This window comes from Petromyzon marinus, chromosome 44, assembly GCF_048934315.1.
Source record: "Petromyzon marinus isolate PM22_M1 ecotype Great Lakes invasive population chromosome 44, UKy_Petmar_22M1.pri1.0, whole genome shotgun sequence".
In the NCBI taxonomy this organism is placed as follows: Eukaryota; Metazoa; Chordata; class Hyperoartia; order Petromyzontiformes; family Petromyzontidae; genus Petromyzon; species Petromyzon marinus.
In genome coordinates, this window is record NC_133710.1 from 10,045,066 (window position 1) to 10,070,034 (window position 24,969).

Below are 24,969 nucleotides of genomic sequence, written 5' to 3' on the forward strand. Positions count from 1 at the left end.
TGGAGGAATAACGTGACACGTGTGTGTGTGTGTTACTTGGAGGAATAACGTGACACACGTGTGTGTGTGTGTTACTTGGAGGAATAACGTGACACACGTGTGTGTGTGTGTGTGTTACTTGGAGGAATAACGTGACACACGTGTGTGTGTTACTTGGAGGAATAACGTGACACACGTGTGTGTGTGTAACTTGGAGGAATAACGTGACACACGTGTGTGTGTGTGTGTTACTTGGAAGAATAACGTGACACACGTGTGTGTGTGTGTGTTACTTGGAGGAATAACGTGACACGTGTGTGTGTGTTTTACTTGGAGGAATAACGTGACACACGTGCGTGTGTGTTTAACTTGGAGGAATAACGTAACACACGTGTGTGTGTGTGTGTGTTTTACTTGGAGGAATAACGTGACACACGTGTGTGTGTGTAACTTGGAGGAATAACGTGACACATGTGTGTGTGTGTGTGTTACTTGGAGGAATAACGTGACACACGTGTGTGTGTGTGTTTTACTTGGAGGAATAACGTGACACACGTGTGTGTGTATGTGTTACTTGGAGGAATAACGTGACACACGTGTGTGTGTGTGTGTGTTACATGGAGGAATAACGTGACACACGTGTGTGTGTGTGTGTTACTTGGAGGAATAACGTGACACACGTGTGTGTGTGTGTGTTACTTGGAGGAATAACGTGACACACGTATGTGTGTGTGTGTGTTACTTGGAGGAATAACGTGACACACATGTGTGTGTGTGTGTTACTTGGAGGAATAACGTGACACACGTGTGTGTGTGTGTTACTTGGAGGAATAACGTGACACACGTGTGTGTGTGTGTGTTTTACTTGGAGGAATAACGTGACACACGTGTGTGTGTGTTACTTGGAGGAATAACGTGACATACGTGTGTGTGTGTGTAACTTGGAGGAATAACGTGACACACGTGTGTGTGTGTGTTACTTGGAGGAATAACGTGACACACGTATGTGTGTGTGTGTTACTTGGAGGAATAACGTGACACACGTGTGTGTGTGTTACTTGGAGGAATAACGTGACACACGTGTGTGTGTGTTACTTGGAGGAATAACGTGACACACGTGTGTGTGTGTTACTTGGAGGAATAACGTGACACGTGTGTGTGTGTGTGTTACTTGGAGGAATAACGTGACACACGTGTGTGTGTGTGTTACTTGGAGGAATAACGTGACACACGTGTGTGTGTGTGTGTTACTTGGAGGAATAACGTGACACACGTGTGTGTGTTTTACTTGGAGGAATAACGTGACACACGTGTGTGTGTGTGTGTTACTTGGAGGAATAACGTGACACACGTGTGTGTGTGTGTGTGTTACATGGAGGAATAACGTGACACACGTGTGTGTGTGTGTGTTACTTGGAGGAATAACGTGACACACGTGTGTGTGTGTGTGTTACTTGGAGGAATAACGTGACACACGTATGTGTGTGTGTGTGTTACTTGGAGGAATAACGTGACACACGTGTGTGTGTGTGTGTTACTTGGAGGAATAACGTGACACACGTGTGTGTGTGTGTTACTTGGAGGAATAACGTGACACACGTGTGTGTGTGTGTGTTTTACTTGGAGGAATAACGTGACACACGTGTGTGTGTGTGTTACTTGGAGGAATAACGTGACATACGTGTGTGTGTGTGTGTAACTTGGAGGAATAACGTGACACACGTATGTGTGTGTGTGTTACTTGGAGGAATAACGTGACACACGTGTGTGTGTTACTTGGAGGAATAACGTGACACACGTGTGTGTGTGTGTTACTTGGAGGAATAACGTGACACACGTGTGTGTGTGTTACTTGGAGGAATAACGTGACACGTGTGTGTGTGTGTGTTACTTGGAGGAATAACGTGACACACGTGTGTGTGTGTGTGTTACTTGGAGGAATAACGTGACACACGTGTGTGTGTGTGTGTTACTTGGAGGAATAACGTGACACACGTGTGTGTGTGTGTGTGTGTTTTACTTGGAGGAATAACGTGACACACGTGTGTGTGTGTTTTACTTGGAGGAATAACGTGACACACGTGTGTGTGTGTGTTACTTGGAGGAATAACGTGACACACGTGTGTGTGTGTGTGTTTTACTTGGAGGAATAACGTGACACACGTGTGTGTGTGTGTTACTTGGAGGAATAACGTGACATACGTGTGTGTGTGTGTGTAACTTGGAGGAATAACGTGACACACGTATGTGTGTGTGTGTTACTTGGAGGAATAACGTGACACACGTGTGTGTGTGTTACTTGGAGGAATAACGTGACACACGTGTGTGTGTGTGTTACTTGGAGGAATAACGTGACACACGTGTGTGTGTGTTACTTGGAGGAATAACGTGACACGTGTGTGTGTGTGTGTTACTTGGAGGAATAACGTGACACACGTGTGTGTGTGTGTGTTACTTGGAGGAATAACGTGACACACGTGTGTGTGTGTGTGTTACTTGGAGGAATAACGTGACACACGTGTGTGTGTGTGTGTGTTTTACTTGGAGGAATAACGTGACACACGTGTGTGTGTTTTACTTGGAGGAATAACGTGACACACGTGTGTGTGTGTGTGTTACTTGGAGGAATAACGTGACACACGTGTGTGTGTGTGTGTTACTTGGAGGAATAACGTGACACACGTGTGTGTGTGTGTGTGTTTTACTTGGAGGAATAACGTGACACACGTGTGTGTGTGTTTTACTTGGAGGAATAACGTGACACACGTGTGTGTGTGTGTGTGTTACTTGGAGGAATAACGTGACACACGTGTGTGTGTGTGTGTTACTTGGAGGAATAACGTGACACACGTGTGTGTGTTACTTGGAGGAATAACGTGACACACGTGTGTGTGTGTGTTACTTGGGGGAAGAACGTGACACACGTGTGTGTGTTACTTGGAGGAATAACGTGACACACGTGTGTGTGTGTGTTACTTGGAGGAATAACGTGACACACGTGCGTGTGTGTTTAACTTGGAGGAATAACGTAACACACGTGTGTGTGTGTGTGTTTTACTTGGAGGAATAACGTGACACACGTGTGTGTGTGTGTGTAACTTGGAGGAATAACGTGACACATGTGTGTGTGTGTGTTACTTGGAGGAATAACGTGACACACGTGTGTGTGTGTGTGTGTTTTACTTGGAGGAATAACGTGACACACGTGTGTGTGTGTGTGTGTGTTACTTGGAGGAATAACGTGACACACGTGTGTGTGTGTGTGTTACATGGAGGAATAACGTGACACACGTGTGTGTGTGTGTGTTACTTGGAGGAATAACGTGACACACGTGTGTGTGTGTGTGTGTTACTTGGAGGAATAACGTGACACACGTATGTGTGTGTGTGTGTTACTTGGAGGAATAACGTGACACACGTGTGTGTGTGTGTTACTTGGAGGAATAACGTGACACACGTGTGTGTGTGTGTGTTACTTGGAGGAATAACGTGACACACGTGTGTGTGTGTGTGTTTTACTTGGAGGAATAACGTGACACACGTGTGTGTGTGTTACTTGGAGGAATAACGTGACACACGTGTGTGTGTGTGTGTGTAACTTGGAGGAATAACGTGACACACGTGTGTGTGTGTGCGTGTGTTACTTGGAGGAATAACGTGACACACGTATGTGTGTGTGTGTTACTTGGAGGAATAACGTGGCACACGTGTGTGTGTGTTACTTGGAGGAATAACGTGACACACGTGTGTGTGTGTGTTACTTGGAGGAATAACGTGACACACGTGTGTGTGTGTTACTTGGAGGAATAACGTGACACGTGTGTGTGTGTGTGTTTTACTTGGAGGAATAACGTGACACACGTGTGTGTGTGTGTTACTTGGAGGAATAACGTGACACGTGTGTGTGTGTGTGTTTTACTTGGAGGAATAACGTGACACACAGGCGGTCATAGGAAGATATCCAACATTGATTACTTTTCAGATTATTTCTGGAATGGATCGGGAAGCAAGAGGGAGGTTTCCCCCCCCCCCCCCCCTTCATCACCCACAGAGGTTGTTGGCCTGACCACCACTACCACCGCTACCACCGCTACCACCTCATCGGCTTCACACAGCCGCACGATACACCGCAGACTACCAACGCTCGACGCCAGCGCCTGGACCCTCCTCTCTCGACGGTGTCCTGCTGCCCAAACTCCCGGAGGCTAAAGTCGCGTGTAGATATTTCCATCTTATATCCAACAGATCTATTCACTCGCTGCAACATTCAATGCAAGTGCAATGTGGCAAGACACGTGATGTCAGTCTGTCGTGGCTTGTTCCTTCCCTGCAACCACCGGCTCCCTTGGTCACCCGCGTAAAATGTAAAGCACCGATGTCGTGACCCGATCTCGCAATGGAAATTAGCTTCCATCCTCTCGCCCCTTTGTGTCACATTTTGAGAACATTTTGTAACAATTGTCTCCGATGAGCACGGTTGCTTACGCACACGGTGCGAAAGAAGTTCTACACTCGTACACACTCCCTTGCGCGACATCCGGCATGAGAGCCACCTGAGGCTCGAGCCACTCGAGACTTCTCGTCTTCCCACGTGGCCGCGACGTTCTTCCCGCCGTTGTTTTAACGTACAGCTCCCAGGCCAGCCAGAGTTAAAATAGTTTTCCCTGAGCGGTGATTGCCTCACGTACATATTTTCTTTCAGCAGATTAGGGTGATAAACCCCCTCGGGTTCCATTCGCATCAACCCCGTAATCCGATAATCCCACCATTTTTTTTGTCACGGAAAATAAAAAAGGCCCTTCCACTGCAAACGCAACTTAAGAGTGCTCCGTTGCCAGTAAAATCAACGCTCTCGTCACCCACAGCCATTCGTCTGGCTTTTGGTTTTTGGTGGTCAGGATGAATACTTTTCTGTTTTTGCTGATGCTTGTCGGATAATTTTTGTTGGGCCAACTTATAATGTTCCTCTCCGACTGATTTCTCAAAGGAAACGTGCACTCGGTACACAGTTTGTGTCCCCTTGCCAGCACGCTCCTGCTTTCTAACGTCACGAAGCCCTGGTCGTGGGCCCTCTCGTGGTTGCGTCTCCCACATGGAGCAACTCGAAAGTTTAAACATCCCACTCTCTTGGATACATCTATGTATGACATCACTGGCGCCCAATACGTCACCTCTCTGAGCATCCCTTTCCTTCTTGCCCTGTTGAACCTTGCCACTGAACCGTTGCATTTTGGGTAGTACGGTGTTGTTTAACTGGTTACATCTCCTCACTGCACGTGAACTATCAGGCATTTAAATGGCACCTTGTTCCTTAGATAGGAAATAATTAACCTCCCTTGGGACCATGAGTCTGACACGCCATCAATCCACAAGTCTCACTTTTGGGTGTGAGGGCTTCCCGATTTTACGAAACCTTTTCCGGTCTCACCCACACCAGCTTGACTTGCCCTTCCTGTGTCCATGTAGGTACTTGCCTGTAAGAAAATGTCCCTTTTCCCGCACACCTGGCATATAACACTCTGCTGCGTAATGCCGACGAGTAAATTGGGCATATTTTTAGGAGGTGCATTAAAGTGTTTCCTACACTCCTGCAAGGTAGAGCCTCGCTCCTTCCCTGCTATGGAATATGCCGGACCACGCGCACTGAGACAATGGTTCACAGTCAAAACCGTATCTTGGACAATTCTCAAGACATTTTCTCTTTCAGGAATGTTGCCACATCTTTGGGAGGCAGGATTTGAGTGTCTGTTCCCTTTTGAACAACTCAATTGAACGTTCATGTGTTGGGTTCTAGGCCGAGTTCAATCCAGCACCGTCGAAAAATTCTCAATTCGAATCACAAGCCGAGAACATTTTTCTCCCAACTCCTGTGGCTTAAGCTTCCTGGAATGTTATTCTATATCGTTCAATTGGAACCGCTGCATTCGTAAACTGTGAAGGCATTCCTTGTGAGTTTTACTGCCGACTCCAATTGTGTAATTTCAGTATCCGGCTTTCGCCTGCACGAGCCAATTTCTCATTTTTAAGATTCAACTTTGTCTTTGATTTTAACATCTCTGTATCTGTGTCTTTCCCTCTTGTGCTCTCTCCTCTCTCATTTATTTCTCCCCTTGCCTCTCCTTATCCTCCTCCTTTGCTCTGTCCCTTCTCTTTCCTTCTGCGTGGCTTTTTCTTCTCTCTCCCCTCTCTTGTTCTTCCCCCTGTGCCCTCTCTTCTTTTGCTCGGTTGGCTATGCACGGTGCGAAAGAAGTTTAACATACATAGAAACAAAAACCCTCCCCTCCACATATAATTTTTATCCATGTTAGGATCTTCTTTTTGGTGCAGTACCAGATCACTCCATCACACCAGTTACACAACCACCAAATGATCAAACTGTAGCCCGAATATACCGAGCTACCCAAGAAATCTCAGAAACGGAATGAATGTTTCAAATGATTGTGGTCGACATAAATACTTTGGGTGTGGTCACACACAGAGGGAGTTGGATCACCCCAACCCCAACGATATCCATCCACCAAGACAATTAACCATCATGCTGCCACCAATAGTTGTGAATAAGCAAAACATAAAGCAAAAATATTCGTAACAAGCACAAATCAATTGTGATTCGAAGAATATATATTTTATACCAGAGGAATAACGTTTCATGCAGGCGTTTACAGAAAGATATCCAACATATAGACAGTGGTTCTTTTCACTGACAGGGGGCACTTCTAGCCATCTCAACATCCATATACAGAGAGTATCTTTTTCCCCACCACTACCTCAGTTTTACATCATCTTCATCATCATCATGAAAAACACGTGAAGTGAGAAAGCCTCGTTGCGTCAACCAGTGCATTGTGGGCCTCCTGCAAGGTGAGGCCAACGCCGCGACGGATCTGACGAACCCACGAGTCCCTCGCACGGCCGAGGATGTTTGTCCAGGAGTAGAGGGCTCCGTGTGCGACGTGGCCAAGCAGACGAATACGATGCCTGCCGGGTGAGTCGCCCTTTGAAAAATAACGTCTTAGCTCAACGGCGCTTCACTCTGAAAACGCACTCCCCATTCGGATTCTCTGTTTTGAGATGATGACGATGTTATCGACGGCAGGAAGAGCTGGTCCTTGACGAGACATCGGTGTCGCGAAAAAAAACCCACTTCGTACCAACCCATGACAAAAGCTGTCACCGACGCCGTATATTGAAGGCCTTGCAGCCTGATTGAGTCTTCACCGCAGGAGAGGCCACGTCTCGACCGCCGCACAGTTCGGCCTGGCGTCACGCAAGTTCTCGGTATATTCGCTGCGACGACGTTGAGGTGGCCACGGCTTGTGCAACGACTGCGTAACGGACGCAGCCAGGCCGATCCTGCGGAGAGAGTCAGGCGTGCCAGTGGCCGTCCCATGACCGCTCGCAGCCGAGGTACGTAAAGTCTTAAAGCTTTCGTGACTGCATAAAATTACTCATTCACATGTTTTTTCAGGTTTGTTGAATTCTCGTCTCTCATCTTTTTGTTGCATTTACCTCCATGATTTGTTCTTGACACCTGATGAAGATCGCTTGCGTTGTGATCGAAACGTCGTGATTGTTTTTTGTTTTAATATAATTTTATTGTATTTCTACATACGTGACTTTACCGAAAAAAGCAATGAGTATGTAAAGTCCTTGACACGCTCAACCGTGTCGGTGCTGACTGTGGTGTCGGTCTCGGGGGGACCAACTCCCAAGTTCGGCACCTTGGCATTCTGCCGTGAGACGAGTCCAGCAGTACACGTGACAATCGTGATTACACCTGTGGAGTCACGGGCGTGTTCACATACAAGGTAGCATCGTCAGCATAGACCAGATCATTCAATGACTGGTTTCCTACTGTTCACAGTTTTACAGTGGCACGATACACCACGGACTGGTCACGCAACGGCGTCTCGCCCTCATCTCCCCGCTCGGTCTCTTAACCCCCGGAGATCCGCTCGGACTCCCCCTCATGGGGTCTCCTCTTGTCGACCCCACGGACCCTCTCGATGGTTTCCTGCCACCAGACTCATGAAAGTGAATATAGATGTTTTTTTAAAAATTATACTACACACTTTGTTTTATTCCCTCGCTGCAACATTAAACGCGAGTGCCATGTGAGAAGACAACATTCCATCTAATTTGCAGTCAATCCTGAACAAGATGCCCAAGGAAATGTTCCAAGCCTGCCCTGGGATGTGACTCCTGAGGAAGCGCGGCCGACAGCTTTCATCACTCAGGCATAATGCGAGGCACTAATTTACAAACCCTATCTTAGATCTTATTTAATGAGATTCATATAGCACATTTGTGCTTTACAGCAATTAAAAATTGTACATAGCATGATTTTAAATGAAGAGTAGGGTGATTGTAAGTGGTGGTGTGGTTCTGATGCTGTGGTAAACCGAGAGGGTTGGGGACAGGCCTGGTCGTAGCTGGTGGGGGGGGGGGGGAGGGGCAGCTGAAAGTTTCCGGACTGAAAATTAATGAGGCATCGTTGCATTGGGAAGACAAAGAGGGACGGCGAGGGGCTCGAGCCAGGAGGGAGAAGGGGAGGGGGCACTGCGAGCGAGTCCCCCCGCACCGCCGATGATGTCCGCAACGTCCACACAGTGCAGCAACGGAGTCCCAGCCGGGCCCGCGGCGAGCAAGAGCGTTGTTGTTATCTACAGCACCGCTTGCGGAGGTCAATGTCTGCATATCGTAAAATAAAATTAAACACAACATTACAGTTACTGGATAGCGCAACTGAACCCAATCGATAAGATCACGTTCCCTCCGGCTGAGGGGAGGGGGGTGTCACATGGCTCTTTGAAACTTGGGCCACCAAACAAAGGCGCCGTGCTGGGGGTGTTTGCCCGGCACGTCACGGCTCGGGTCCAGGTTGCAATGGAATCACAACGGTCGAACGCCGTATTCGCTCGTTCACTAACGGGGACATTTCTCTGTTTTTTTAATTACTATTTTTTTCATGTGAAGCACCTTCATCAAAGGTGCTCTGGAAATGTACGATAGGATAAGGACATAAACTATTCTTGAAGACATTTATAAAAACTAAAATCTAACGTTTCTGGAATTAAGTGCAATGCGTAGGGAATTTGCGAGGATGTGGTTGACGTGTGCAGGATGGAGGAGAGCAGGCTGCTGAGACGGACTTTGGAGTGAAACCGAATACTTTGGAGACCAAGGGAAGTCTTAAGCCCAGACAATGGTTCTTGGTGAGTATCTAAACATGTGTAATGACATGGTGACACCTGCTGGCCGGGAAAGGGAATCACGGGTACGGGCACGGTTAAAGGAACAACCAATCAGAGAAGAAGGTGTATCTGGGGCAAAGGTAACACGTGGGGTTAGGCGAGATACTCCAGGAACCTGCTCGAAGGTTCCACGAGAGGGCGTGGCCGGAGGCGGGGCCTAGCCACGCCTGGGGGATATAAGAGGGAGCGGACCCGGGGCTCAGGGCTCGCGTGTGGGGTCCTGGCTGCGTCGCTGCTCGCCTACATCGCTCTCCGTCGTCCGGCCACGTGGAAGATCTCCTGCGGGGTTTCCATCGCCCTCACTCGGCCACGCCGCCAGTCAGCGGCGTGGCCGAGGGCGGTGGGACCACGCCGAGTGATCGGCTGTGCGTGTAGCCAGTAGAGACGTTAATATCTAAGTGTTGTACTCGGAGTGAGGAGAAGGATAAGTGTTGGCCTGTGTTGTGCCCAATGTAAGAAATAAAAGTACCCTCTGCACGACGTGTCGCGGAAGTCGCTCATTGCACATGAGCAGAAAACTGGCGGTCGAGAGCACAATCATTCTCCCTAATGTCAATGTTCAGGATCCATCCGTGAGTCTGAGCCAGTTTTGCAATTAGAGCGGTATTCCAAAGAGCTTACCATTTGTGATAATCGCGGCACATTTGTGACGGACTGGACTCATTAACGGTGTGCCCCAACCAAACGTTCACATTTTTCGCCACTTGAAACTCGGTCGACTTCAGTGAGAACCCTGGCCACCTGGGTTTGTACGTCAACCAGGAATCGAACCCCAGTGGCAGGGCCGTGAGGGCACGGCGCTCGAGCCGAGGGGTGGGGGGGCTGCCCTACCGCACACAATCCGGAATGGTCGGCTCCACATTGTGGCGACAAACAACGCATCTTGTACACAACATGAAAACCGTGACGAGGTTGCGGACGTTGTGAAGAAACTAAGAATACGACGGTGGATTTTTGGTGGGGATCTTGGATTAACGATGGTTATCTGGGATTTGTCAACTTGTGAACCCAGTGTATTATCCATAAGAGGTTTTTTTTTTCAGGTTAGATCTCATGAATATAAATGTCGTTACACCCGTCGCCATCCGAAACAGCAATTAGGAAGGGTTGTCACGTAAGCAAGACATACCAATTAGTTACTTCAGCACACCGATGTGTTGGGAGAGTAAACCTACAACCGATCATTACAACAGCGAACTTCATTAGGCGGCTTGCCAGAATTGTGTTTTCTGTTCCATCTGTAAATGATACGTAACTCAAAATAATCATCACCCCACTTGCTCCTTTTCAGTCGTGGCCTCCGAACTCTTTGATTTCATGTCGCCATCTCTACCGCTGTCTCCCTCCGCTTCTCTCGTCGTCTCTCAGTCTCTACTCGCTCGTTGATGTTGTCTTCCCACCAAGCCATGCCCGTGGTGTGTATTTCCTGTTTCCACTTGTCTTTGCTTCAAAAGCACCAGCAATGGCCGCCTTTGCTTTCCTTATTTACTTATTCCATTACTTAAAACACTGATTTCTGTAAATATTTTGAAAAAAAGTTTTCACTTGTTTAGTCTACGACACATCAACTAAAACTGTAAAATATGTACGGAATTGTTTATTTTATATTTCAAAGCATATCGGCAAACCTTTTATGGAATATTTCATGATGTTGAAGACATCACGTTGCCTATTAAGAAACGTCCGAAGTGGCTTTGGTAGGACACCGCTAGAAGGAATGACAGCCGGTGGTCGAGACTAACGGTGGAGTGGCAGCACGTCCCGGGACGACTACCGTAGAGAAGGAATGTTGAGATTGGCTCATGATGTGTGTCGGTTCGAGACAGATCACGGTTACAAACACGTGTGGGTTTCCTCCCACATGTAAACACTCAATAATTGGCTGAACAATCTTAATACATAGAGGACCGCAGACCTTGGGGGGGGGGGGGATTTATCACCGGCTCATCGCCTGGCTGCCTTCCCACTCTTCCGGCTCCTCCTCGCACCTCTGAGACTTCCCCTCTCCCTCCGGGAGCGAGTGACTGCTGTGCGGCGGTGACGCATTACAAGTTGGCGTTATTATTTTTTTATAAATACATTTTCGTAAGGGATGGCGATTCCTCGAGACGACCGTTGTCACTGAAGGCGACGGGATGAGACATTATCATGCCCTTTCCATTATCCACCCGAAGTCACCGCCCTAAAATAGGCGTTGTTCTCAGAACAATAAAACGCAAAGCAAACGGTAAAAAAATTATAAATTATGTATTTTTTCTCAACATAAAAAAGCAACACATTTCAATACAATACTTCGTTGTATTACAGTGCATTACGCAGATGATAATACAAGATCCATTCCCGTGCCTGGATTACTGCCGCGGAGTTGTCGGGCTGGGCTCGGAGTGAGGGCGCAACGGAGCGGCCGTTCCTGTGGATCCGACGCATTACCCGCAAAACGGGGCGCGTGGCTCGTATCTACGACAGCTGCAACGGCTCAGCGCGGGATTCGTGTCGTGCTGCTGCTCCTGTTGCTGCTGCTGCAGCAGCAACGGTGGGCTCAGCGTTGCCATCAGCTAAAGCTTCGTTGTTGCCAATCGCCGCCGAATGCACCGTGAATTTGCGAAAAAGTCTCAGGGCTATATTGTGACTATACACGTACGGCCCTCTTGTCAATCCACTGCTGGATGAAGGCCTCCCTGTACTAATGCATTAGCCATGGGGTGGGGGGTAGGTTAAGTGACTGCACTTCAACGTGCTGGTCAGTGCGGATTTGGTGCAGCCAGGGAGCAAAGATGCCCGAGCATAGGCATCGAAGTACAGCACAACAGCGGATTTCTGCTGCACTGCCCTATGCTGCCCACCGCGTCATGCAGCATTTGCAGCAGCCTATGTGCTGCATAGTAATGTTTATTGTGCATACTTGGGCAGAATGAGTCACCGCTATTTATCCAGACAAAGAAAAGGCTTCTGTATTGAATGGACCAGGAAGGGGATAATGTAAGAGTTGTTTCCGATGACAAGTCTTGGCAGGCGTTAATATATTCACATTCACTGTCAAACGCGTTTCCGAGCACAGAAACATCAGCTCGCCGTTTAATCATCAATTTCAACCAACTGACAGAGATCGTTACAGCTGTAATATATACTGCATTGTGCATGTAATTTGGCAAACAAGTCTGAATACGGGAAATAAATCACAAGTATAAATCGTGTTTTGAATGCCAGTATATCAAATGTCCGCACACGAGAGAAACATCTGGGCGAGTGCCTTTAAACCTCCCCCCCCCCACCCTTGTCAAGGTAGCACAAAATGCATGGGTCAGCAAAATCCATGAAATTTGCATCCCATCGTCGATGGGCCGTGATTATATAGCCCGTGCTCAATGCACGCCCAGACAATATTGTCAACAACAAAAAAACAACCGAAACATCACCAACAATTTAAACAAACGTCAGTCCAAATATCCAACGTCCGAATGCCGATGCACAGGTTTGTCGACAGTCGCCAACAAATTCATTATTAGTCCTGCGCGCAGTTACCGGAGTGTGGGCAGCACGCAAGCACGCGTGCGCAGGTTTCTGTTTGATGAAATTTGCGCGCGCGAGCGAGCGAATATTCTCGCGTCTTCGAGGGCACCCGCGCATTGACGTGCTCTGCAGGCAGCGGTCCGTATCGCTGGTGCTCTCAGCTACGAGACACGGCTCTTAGGGTGTCCTGGTCTGAGCCGTACGTCGCTAGCCTCAGTTCGTACGTTCACTGAGCCCCCTCCCCCCGACTGCCATTCACGAGTGGCAAAGGCGATTTTGCCAAGCCACTGCGCCACGCACAGCTCTGATCTAGCACGGAGCTTCTGAACCGTCAGAAGCATTAAAATTCGGCCGTGCTGCCAGTGACTTCAGAACACCCCCACTGGCTCGACAACTGTCGCGCGCGCGCGCGCGCCTCCTCAACTTCCATTAGACGTCGTGTTGATCGCAATCCTACACCAGGGCGCTCAACTCCAAACTCTCCAGGTTTTTTTTTCTCACAATGGAACGCACGCCTCGATTTAAAAAACAAAAAACCCCTCGGGCCCCGGTGGCGACGACACTGAAGCACGTCGAACCTTTTGATGCCAACACCGACAGGGCCGACGACTCTCGTGCGTGCAGCGCAGCGTGGAACGCCGCGGGCGACGGGGTGGGGGATGGCTCGTGGAGTAAAAACCCAGCTCGGGTCCAGGCCGCGGACAACAACCAGCGGATTGGTGACATCCCTGAACAGACCCTGGGATGTCTCCCTTCACAACCCGTACTCGTCAACGCCGGTGAAGTATGGCCAAACAACCCCCCAGGACAAATGCAGCCTTCACCCAGCAGTGAAATGACAAAGGGGTTGTATAGACTAAGAGACTAAACAATAGCTCGGGTCTAGAATGAAGAGATTTGATCTGATGGTCTATAGGGGTACACAAAGCACGTCTTTCCAACAGCTTCATTTGAAAACATCTGCTTGCTTCGGCTCATTGTGGCCTTCAGGGCAATGTTTCCTTCAACCCATTAGTGTTCTGAACACCGAAGCCCGTTCCGCACGAATGAAATCCACGTCAGATTTTGGCAGTGGACAATTGCTGGCTTGAATGCCATTCTGCAACATACAAAATAAAATATTGCTTTGGTAAATCTGCTTTAAAACGCCAATCGATTCAATCAGGAGTTCTTATTGTAGACAAAGGTTTATTTCCCTCCCCCCTACCCCCATCAGGATATTCGAAGAGAAAACAACCCAGAAGGGATCTACAGGCGGATACTAAAATCAATGACATAAAGGTTCAAATTAAAGTGCGAGGAGCGTGCTTCTGCGCGAGTCACCTAACAGCTGGGCTCGCCCCGCACTCGAGGCGATGGCGGCGCACGAAGCGCCACGCGAAGTTTGTGAAGCGTCCGCAGCACGGCGCAGCCCTCCTCCCCCTTCCCTCCTCCCCCTCACCTGCTCCTCCTCCCCTGCTCTCCCTCACCTCATCCCCCTCACCTCCTCCCCCTCACCTCCTCCCCCTCACCTCCTCCCCCTCACCTCCTCCCCCTCACCTCCTCCCCCTCACCTCCTCCCCCTCACCTCCTCCCCCTCACCTCCTCCCCCTCACCTCCTCCCCCTCACCTCCTCCCCCTCACCTGCTCCCCCTCACCTCCTCCCCCTCACCTCCTCCCCCTCACCTGCTCCCCCTCACCTCCTCCCCCTCACCTCCTCCCCCTCACCTCCTCCCCCTCACCTCCTCCCCCTCACCTGCTCCCCCTCACCTGCTCCCCCTCACCTCCTCCCCCTCACCTCCTCCCCCTCACCTGCTCCCCCTCACCTGCTCCCCCTCACCTGCTCCCCCTCCCCTCCTCCCCCTCACCTGCTCCCCCTCACCTCCTCCCCCTCACCTGCTCCCCCTCACCTCCTCCCCCTCACCTGCTCCCCGAGCGCCACATCCTGACACGCCACGTGCCGCACTTTCCATCAGCGCGGTTGGCTACGAGTGACGCGCGCACACGCCGGCCCAGCGCGTACGCCTGTGAACTCGCCTTCGACAACTTGTATCGTGCTGTTTGTGGCTGGGCGCTTGGAGTCTTGAGCCCTTCGACGATTCGGCTCGGCAACGGTGGGGCATTCGTGAGGAAGACAATGGATTTCTATGCAACGCAACTTTCTGCTTGGCATCGACTTGTTTGACTGCGTAGTTTTTGCGCACGTGCTGTACAGATTTCCAACGTGCTTTTCAGGTCGTGCCGTGTGTCGTTTCGCACCAAGCCCGACGTTTCGCTCCGTGTGCCGGGAGCTTCAATCCACACGGAGTGAAACGTCAGACATTGGTGCCGAACCCAATCCAGCTCAATGTGAAAAAGCAACGTGGACATCGGCTTCAGTTTTTTTTAAAGAAGTCAACGCGTGAACGATTCTGCCCTTGCGTGTGAACATTTTGATTACAGACTAGACACAGAATGCATACGAGCCGCACTGGCCACGCGTATGCAAATCGAACCGGTAGAGGCCCCATCGGTAATTATTTGAAATGTAGTTTTATATGCATGTGCACAAACGTACGTATATTGTTCCATTGAAAGAGCCAAATTTTACATGTTTATGGGAGATGCGCTGTTAACGTGCCCTGTGCTTAAGAATCAAATTCGACATTTGCGATAAATGCATCAATTTCTCCTTGGTGAGAATCTAATATTTAATTCGTACACCATCTTTCATGTGACTCCCGCAGCCACTAGAGACACGACATTCACAATTAAAAGATTCTGTATTCGAATCGCAAACCCCAATTTGTGACAACTCTTGGATCACAAGCGGAGTGAATGTTTCGATGCCTTGAGGATGGAACTAACGCCACTGCTCACGAGGTGGAGTGGTGGAGGTGGTGACGCGGTCCAGCGGTAACGACATTCCTCGCTTGTTCCAGAGGTTCATGGCTCAAATCCAGCGCCTGCTCTGGTTAATACTGCGGGTCTATTAAACTTTAATCATAGCAATAAATGTATTTCTCAATTGAAAGCCTTGCCGAATCCCAATACTTCTCCAGATCCTTCAGCACCGTCCTGCTGAGGTTGTTCGGCAAATTGTGATTATTTTTCAGTTGAAGATCATGGTAAACCCACGCAAAGCCTTTAAAGCTCCACTACAAAGTTGGCCCAAAAGAAAGCCTTACTTTGCTGCCTATTAGCGCGATATTTCTGTTCTAAACGTGGGTGTTTTCCTCAGATAATCTTTGCATGATCTACAAACCCAACCTGCAAGTTGCTCAGTGCCAGGTGCGTACCACTGCAGCCGTGTGTGTACCAGTTGGGAGCCGAACGGCGCTGGGAAGCGTTCGCTGCAGCACTACGGAACGGAGACAAAGTCAGAGGGCAAAACTCGGCACGACGACCCACGCCCCACCATCTCAATTTAAGATCCCTGCACGGCGCAAATTGTCCACAAGCCACGACAGCTGCGAGCTGCGGCACCCCCCGTCACAGTCACCGCTGCCGTCACAGTCACGGACGGCGTGGCCAATTAAACATTTAGCCGTCATCCGCCTCTTGAGCTGCGGAACGGCGAGCGCGGTGCCAAGCGCGCCGCGTGTGAGCGAGTCACCGACTGCGGCTCCCTTCACCGCAAACCGGACCGACCGACGGTGGGACCTGGCAACAGCGCTCTCCCAAAAAAAAAGAAACCAACGCAAAACCGTCCCTCTCCTCAGTAACTCTCGCTTCGAGACATCCCAGTGCTGTGACATTTTACAACTTTCGTGCAACCAACAGGAAAAAACAACTTCAGTCCGCAGGGTGAAAAAGAAATCTGAGGAAGCGCTCGCATTTTGCTGTGCGTTTGGTGCACTGTTTGGAGCAACCACAATTTATTTAAAAACAAAATGACACCGGTCCATAACAACGTATAAGTACAAGCTCATTTTAAATATCTAAAAGCCCATTAAGTTAATTAACGGCTTCCTCGGATTTACTTTTTAGTGTCTGCTATTGGGAACGTTCCAGCAGAAAAACAGCAACCACCGCAACTTCTGCATGACAGCTAGAATTGACTTTTAATTAGGAATCTTTTAATTTTCCTGTTAACGCAATCCCTTTTCAGGAAAAACCCATCCAAATAGCACCTGCATACGTAGTTACCCGCGTAATGATTCAGTTATGGAATAACTCACCTGTCCACCACCTTGGTTAAATATTTACGCACACCTGTTCCCTTGTCGAGATCATAAAAATACGAACACCCCAAGTGTAGGAGTGGGGTTAACGTACGGTGTGGACAGGACAGGCAACAGGGTAGGTAGGTGCGTAATAATGGTAGCAAGAGGCCGCAGCTCAGTACCTAGACACAGCCCTTGAAACCTTCGCCAGGGTCAACGATGTGGAATGGGGGGGCGACAATACTGGACACACCGCCACCTCAGCTGGCTACTCATGTTTAGGCCGAGTTGATGTAGGAGACTGTAAGGCCACTGGTGTGACATGCGCACACACACTCACACCAGCGGGATTACTGCCAAGCATGTGTGTACAATCAGCTCTGTTCCGATCTTTAGATCGTAATTAAATCGCGAGCCCATCACACTCCATCGTCTCCCTGGGATGGGCAAAATTACTCACCAATCTGTGGGGAGTCAACAGTGGCTCAGTCGATACAAGCTGGTCCTCACTGTGGCAAATGCGCAACTTCTACCACTGGCTGACTACCGCCCATTTAGGCATTGCTTGTTTAAATAAGCCATTTCACGTTATGGCTATTATCTTATTGAATGGCTGTTGGTTTTTGGCGGGTGGCGTGCGTGACCCCGAGCCGGTTTACACAGCGCGGCGGCTTCAGCGCTCCATGCAGCAGCCCGCAAAGTGCCTGCAGGTAATTGTGATCATCCAAAACACGCAATCAGCTGTCACGTGGATCTTAACAGGCCCACCCCAATCCTCGACGCAAGTCGGCCTTGTGTGTTTCAGTGTCACGGCCAAAACTCCCATCCTAAAAGGGTAACCACAACGAAAATTTGAAAAAACTATCTTATAATCGTGCACAGCTCTTCCTAAGTACTCATGATAGCCACTTGACTATAACGAGTGACTTGATAAAGAGTGATATCGCTCAATGACCCTCCGCAAGGATACATAGACATTGTGGATTAGTTAATATTAGTCGAATTATAAGTGATTAATTCTCAATTAAAAATCAATTCCTTTTGCAAGCAAATATGGACAAACTCTGGTGTGTGTATGTCAAGGCTACAATGTAAAAAGAACTGCATTAACTCGTGCACAAATAAAAATTGGTATAAGGACACAGAAACATCGCAAATGACGGGAGCTGTGTTCACACTTCACACAAGACATACTTTGCGTGACATTCCCGGCCACGCCTGCAAGCAGTAGACCTCGGAACACAAGGAGGAAAACTGTCTGCGTTTGCGTCCAGAAGTGAGTTTCCCCTCAGTGCACAACAGAAAAAGAAAACCAGCACGTGGTGGAGAAATGGGCCAATTTAATCGAGGTGAGGAAGTTTATTATTAAAAATGTATCAACTAAATTAAAGGTAACTTATTTCAGGAATGTGACAAGTTTCACGTGAGACCACGAGTAACCAATCATTAGGCTGTAGTTACGAGACGCAACATGACGCCAGGTTTTTTTGCACGCAAGCGATCTCGAACTAGCCCCCCGGGAAGTGTGGCGTGGTAGGGAAACGTGCTTCCAGACGCAAAGCGCAGCCAGAATGTTTTCGCGACCGCTCGAAGCATTCGCGCGCAAAGCACAGTGCAAAAGGGTAATGCAGCGAAGGCTATCAGCGCTGACCGACAACCGGGTACGTCCAGTGTAGGCGGACCCCGTAACTCCCGTCTCCGCCGTTCAGTGTTGCTCTTGGTGCCTCGTGGTTAGAGCGAGCGAGTGGGGGGGGGGGGGGAAGCGGAGCATTTTCACGCTTTAAAATTCGTTAGGCTGGGTGGGATGTGAATATGCAAATGCGAGCGTGTGGGGGACATTTCCATCGCCGATGGCTCTCTCGCGAATCAAAGTTGGTGTGGGCACCGTCCCTCCTGACAGTTACACAGTTCGCCAGGTTTAGTCAGAGACCGTGCGTAGACTTGTACGAGCGAGCGCTCTTCGTGAGCACCTGTTAAAACACCAACACCACATCGGGTCTGCCACTTATTTTCCAAGATCTGAAGTTGATTGAGTCTCTCACTTTAGGTCGAGGTGACGTAAGAAATGCCAAAGCTAGGCTCGAAGAGCAAGTGGCACCGGTGTTATGACCAAGACATTAATGTAGATTTCTAGACTCAAGGCCTTAATAGTTGCTCAATAACAGCACTTGAACGTGAGTGTGCGTGTGTATGTCAGTGTACGCTGGGGGCCGGTACCGAGAAGGGCATTGGGTGGCAAACCGGAGGTCGGCGACCGAGGGAAGGACCAAACGTTAGGACGGTGGCGGAGAATGTAACGCGTTTGCGCGTCAACAATTTAGCGGCTGAGGGACAAAGCAGAATGTGGTGAAGGAGAGGGGTGGTGGCATTGGCAGAATTTGTGGCGGCAACGCCTCGACTCAACATTGCACCGTGATTCTCGCGAAATGGCTTTGACTCTTGGCCGTACGCAACAGCGGGAACTGTTAACAGACCGATCTCAGACTAGGTCTACGTCAAATCACCCTCAATCCAGTACCTGGTACCGCGTGCGATCATAAATCACTGCGGGGAAATGGGGGGCTCCATGTGTGGTACTGGCCACATCAACACTCTCTCTTGCCATGCTGGCCTTAGCAGGTATTCAATAACACAGGGCCTACGAAGCTGACCGGTGGATCTGCGTGCGTGCACGCATGTGTACGTGGCCATGCGGGCAAGCGAGGGAGTTGTTCATTTGTGTGTGTGCGCGCGTGTCGAGAGCGGAGACAGGGCATGGTCTCAATCAAAACCGTGTCGCTTGCATATCAGGTCTTCAAAACCTTTGGGCAACGTTCAGCATCAAGCACAAATAAGAAACCCAACAAATTCAAACATAGGCCATGACTACACAAACAAAGGAAATAACAAAATCATCCTTGAAAACTATAAAAGAAAAAAAACTCGCAAATAAGCGCTCCTTGCAATTCTTGAATTTCCTTCAGGGCATAGGTTTGATGTCATTTACAGTGGCAACAGAAAAAGTTGTGTTCATGGTAACAAAAAAAAATCCTTTTGCTTCAAGTTTCGGGTTGCTACATTTTGTCATTTGGTTCTGCAAATTGCGGTGAACCTTCTTTCAAAGCTACCGCGTGCGTACGCCGTATTCAATCACCGACACGGCAGACAAGCTCTCATTAAACCTGCTCAGGCTTGGTTCTTCCACTCTACCCTCTAACATTCACACTTTTGTGTGTTGCGCTGCAGCACTTTCATATTATGAACGATAATAAAAAAATAAGATGGGGAAACGCGCATTAACGAGCCAGTGTGGAAACTAATTTTTTTTTTCTTTAACGATCTGAAGAGCCTTCACAACTTTTAATGAGTTCTTAGAATTTTAAAAATAAAAACTCTCCTCACACTCTCTCGTTGCAGTGAAGCGAAGATATATAACTGTACGCATATTTTACAAAAAAAATACCAACAAGTATCGACGTATAATATACTATTTAACATTCAAGTTATGCGCTCGCCGATTTTAAAGCCTAGTAACTAAGCCGCAGTTTGAACATGCTTAACTAGCTCAACTAAAAAAAAGTTCCGTTAGGGACCTTGGAACACCTAGATGAAAATGGTCTGTAAATTGAAGCCAGAAGTGTTGTACAGATGGGAAAAAAATAATTTGCAGAACATTCAACCACGTGGTACAAACACATTGCAGAGGCAGTCCACAAGAGGAAAGGGCCGGTCTCTGAAAAAAGGTCAAATATTTTGAAAAGCAGTTTTTACCATCTTACGTGACCACAGGCAGCTTAATCTGCAGGCTGCTCCGATTCTACTGCAAATGCATCCTGAATTTAAAAGTAATAAGGTTGGGGAAAATATAGCTTCCGTGCAATGAACAGGAGCTTAAAAACTGAGCGCAGAGGATAAATACGTTTTTTTACTGTAAATGCAGACCACTTGCCTCCAGGTTTTCTGCAGCCTTAGACTTAAACAGGGGTTCAAGGCACATTTACAAAGCTCAATTAGATGCAATATCTTACAGGAAACAATGCTTTCATCAGAAACAGTAATCAAACTCTGCTATGAAACCCTGTAAAAGTCTGCAACATCTTTAGAAGTAATTTTTTCTAACTTTATGTTTTTAATTTACAACACTTCTAAAACTTCCCCCCCCCCCCAACATCACCCCCCAAGCATTAGACTTCACTGTTAGCCATGTTCCCAGGTTCTGCGAAAACGCAAAACTTACACCTGTACATCCACCTTCCGTCTCGCTATTATCATGGAAGCGCACGCCATTTTTGTGGCAAATGAGCGACGGAGAGACGCGCGTACATTTGCGAGAACGAGATGGTGCTGGTCACCCCGAAGCAAACACGCTGCTTAATCCGGAGCCCATTTTTCGTGTTCTATCGCACAATAAGCCATTTGTTATGAGAGGTGACCGACTAAGACCTTCACTGCCTCGTTCTCAAAGCCTCATCGCCGTCTCCCGTGTGAAAAAATACTATCGTCAGATTACGAGAGACAACACATGCAGAGCTCGTGAACGTTACCGCCACAAAATGAGCAGTCGAGACACACTGCAGCCCGGCATGTGGATTTCACCTTAAAGTTCGTCACTGAACTGGGTGAGAACTGAGCGAGGCTCGTCCGTCGTCCCTGTTGCATTGAGAGAAACTGCAACACTCGACGTTGCTTTTTAAAAGTGAGTCAAATCGTGGTATTAAGGCTACGGCACCGGCGCACGGCGACCCCACTCCGGGGAATGACGCCACGAAATCTCTAGTTGCCCGTCCTAAAGAGGGCAGAGGGGTTGGTGGCAAGCTGTGGCAACTTTACGAGCAAATTGCCGAGAAGTGCGGCTGTGAGAACTGACGCGCCGGTACCGTGCGGCCCGGCTCAGAGGCGAGGGTGCCGACCGTGCCAGCCGGCAAAGCGAGCCTGGGGGCTGGGCAGTCCAAGGCTGCGTGCGGTCTCACCGTGTAACCCTCGACACGCCTCTTATACTCCAGCAGAAGCTGGAGATAAGCACGTGTTATATATGAGCTCAGTTCTGATAGAAGCAACGCTTACTAACATTACACTGGTGGTGGTGGTGGTGGTCAAATGGGGATTTCTGGCACACTCTACATATAAGCACAGGGGTGTACCTATATGCAGTTCCAACTGCAATGAGGTTCAACGCGACAGCAATCGCTGCCACACGCAGGGCCCCGCGGGTACAGAACCAGCTAGGAACTGCCCATGGTGCACTGCTATGACATTTGTTCGATACATTTTGATGCCAGAACAGTGAACATTTATTGTTAATTTACCAAGCATCGCAAGTGCTTATTTGTTATGCCCTCCTTGTTTTTTTTTTTTAAAAAAGAGCACAAAATATGGTGGGGAAATATCTATGCCAATAAAAAAAACACTAAGATACCTCCAGATTTTGTTTTTTTTAATACAAATAAAAAAAACTACCGCCGCAATCTGGCCGGCCACTTTTCCCTTCGCCCGATGACACTGCGGTCACAGCGCACGCTTCACAATGCGGAGGGGTTCCGAGTTCAAATCGCGGCTGGGGGTTGCGCCGCAAGACACGTCTTTCCCACTGGGGTCAACGAGTACCAACTTGTTCAAGGCAACGATGGCCATCCCACGGACACAACGACGAGCCAGGCAATAGAAATGTCTGCGGTACACCACCGGCCCAGGGGCCCACAAACGGAGATGAAATCTACCCCAATGCTCATTTGTCTCGTCGAGACGCACTAATAGTTTCTGAATCAGAAGCTGGCCATTAGTCAATTAGGATTAGGCCAGCTTCCACTTAGGCTTCATAGAGGACACAATGCGAAGAATATCTAACGAGTTGAATGTACCGAGTAAGCCCGGGAGAGGGTCGGACGTGCTGTATTCGCGTAGCCGCGTCTGCACGTGCTGCGGACGGAACTCCATCAGATGCAGCATGGCGTGAAAGTTACAAAGGTTATTTTATTGCAGATACTTACGCTAACGTAAAAAAACACGGACAGTCTATTTGGCAAGTTGTTTGTTTGTTGAGCCACTTAGAATGTTTTGGATTGTAGTCAATTCTTACATCACAGGGGTGTCGGGAAGAGCACTATGAACCCAGCGGTGGACTGTGCTAAAACAGATTTCAGGTGAGGAATCATTCTCAAGACCCAAAAATTGTGTTCACTCTAACAACCACATCCCACTTGTGTTATCTGTATCCATGGGGACAGTAAAGCCAATCTAAATGAATTCCACAGACAGCAGCCACGTGCTGTGTTGTGTAATGATCTCATAGTCCACATAATGGGCCTTCGTTCAACATTCTTCAAGGGCCTTACAAGCAACCTCTATGATATATGGCAGCTAAGCAATTCTCCACTCTCCTAGCCGAGTCGGGCTTCTGAAATCGTGGAGGTGTTTTGTGCCATAAATGTTGACCAGGCAAAAATCAGCAAAACTCACTCAACTTGGAAACCTGATTTCTTAATCATGGGTTGCTTCCCCCAGGTGCTAAAAGCTAGGATCTCAACAGCACTGACTCGGTCCTCTTGACACATGCCCAGCATGCGTCTCTCCAAACCAATCCCCAGCTTTCTCTACCGTTACCTTTGCATTTGGCATAACATGAAAGATGTTTTTGAACGGGCACAAAAAAAATCGGAAATGAAAACTCAAGCTCGCTTTACTTTTAAAATGCCGCAAGTGATAGCATATGCGCAAGAAGCCAACTGCAGCATTACAGGAGGTCGTCACAGTAGATAAGAGAGAGAGGAAACACTTCTGTTTCAAGTCGGCCGGACCCGTGGGGGATGCTGCTGATTGGTCGAGCGGTGTGGCACGGCACAGCGGAGAGCGGATCCACAGGCACCCCGTCCGAGCACGGTGGAGATGGGTGGAGCTGGGGGGACACCCGGAGGTCGCGGGGTCGTGGTGGAAAAACCGTGAAGTGTGACGGTAAAACCGTAAAGTCTTAGCGCCTCTCTCCTTTTTGTCCGGGAACGAAATGGCGAAAGGTCCGTAAAAGCGCTGTGGAAGACACAGAGATGCCCCGATCAATTGTGGACAATGTTAAAATAAATGCCTGCGTATGCACATACATCCACTAATTGGCCTTCTGGACTGATGCATCTGTGAAGAATTTCAATTAGGCAAACCCAGGATGGGTTTCAACTTCACCGGGTCACATCAGCAGAGTGTGTTAAAACAATGTTGTAAGTAACCTGATGTTATAGGCAAAATATGTCAATGGATACATTGACAACATGGTCCAGGTTTTGCCTTGGTTAACAAAATGCTACCCAGATACATTTGTTCAGAAGGCCCATCAGGTCAAAAGAATATATGTTACTAACTATTCCACTTCCATTATGATTAGAAACAGAGTGAACGCTGTTCAGCAGCATCAATACAGAGCAGGCAAGGAACTGGAAAGAGAATGTGGTAAGCTCAGCACACCATTCAAGCTATGCGTGTGCCTCCTTAGTGTTGATGCAGATGACCATTCCACTGCAATCTGATGATCACTTCAAGCCAAGTCAAACAAGAGCGGGCACGGACCAGATTCAGGTGCCAGGCGATGGCAGAGCAGTCCTCAGAACAGTAAATCATCACCACTGGCCTTAACAAGCACCTAAATGGCAAGAGCTAAATGTATCATGGGTGTTCATTATTCTACCTAGCACACCCACAATCGATACGAACAATGTCCCCTTATTTAAAATACTGATTGAGGGTTGGCTCAGCCTATCATGAATTCTGTCATCAATGAAATGAGTCAACGGTTGCCTTACACAAGCTGGCCCCCACCACGGGCATGCGACATTCAACCAGTGGCTCAGCACCCCTCCCAACGAAGACAGGCGTCAACACATTGCTTGTTCAAGTGGGTTTGGGGTGGGGGGGTGGAATCTTTAACATTTTACTCAAATACTAACCTCTATGAATAACAGCACGTACCCATCGCAGTGGGCTCGAACTTGGCTCGCATCGAGCAGCGAAGTCATTACATTTGTTTGACAGGGATAGTTTGCATCTGGGCTGAGCCAGGAACGGAGCGGTCGACTCTGTTGAGTCGACGCAGCCTGCTGTCACGAGTCAGCACTTTAGCCCCACGGAACCTTTGCCCCCGA

At 48.7% G+C, this 24,969-nt stretch overlaps 1 protein-coding gene and 1 long non-coding RNA gene across 3 annotated transcripts in view; one reads left to right on the top strand and one right to left on the bottom strand.

Annotated features, from left to right (window-relative positions):
• The first annotated feature begins 6,848 nt into the window (after positions 1–6,848).
• LOC142930898 (uncharacterized) lies at positions 6,849–12,410 on the top strand. The gene is made up of 3 exons (XR_012946876.1): positions 6,849–7,386; positions 9,102–9,194; positions 11,541–12,410. It is a non-coding gene; the product is annotated as an uncharacterized LOC142930898 (long non-coding RNA).
• A 4,128-nt stretch (positions 12,411–16,538) lies between these two features.
• Positions 16,539–24,969, bottom strand: part of STK11 (serine/threonine kinase 11) — a 117,356-nt gene continuing 108,925 nt past the window's right edge. For both annotated transcript variants that reach the window (XM_032970689.2, XM_032970690.2), the window contains one exon: positions 16,539–23,866. The gene's annotated coding sequence lies outside the window, so the exon portion shown is untranslated. The remainder of the gene's footprint in view (positions 23,867–24,969) is intronic.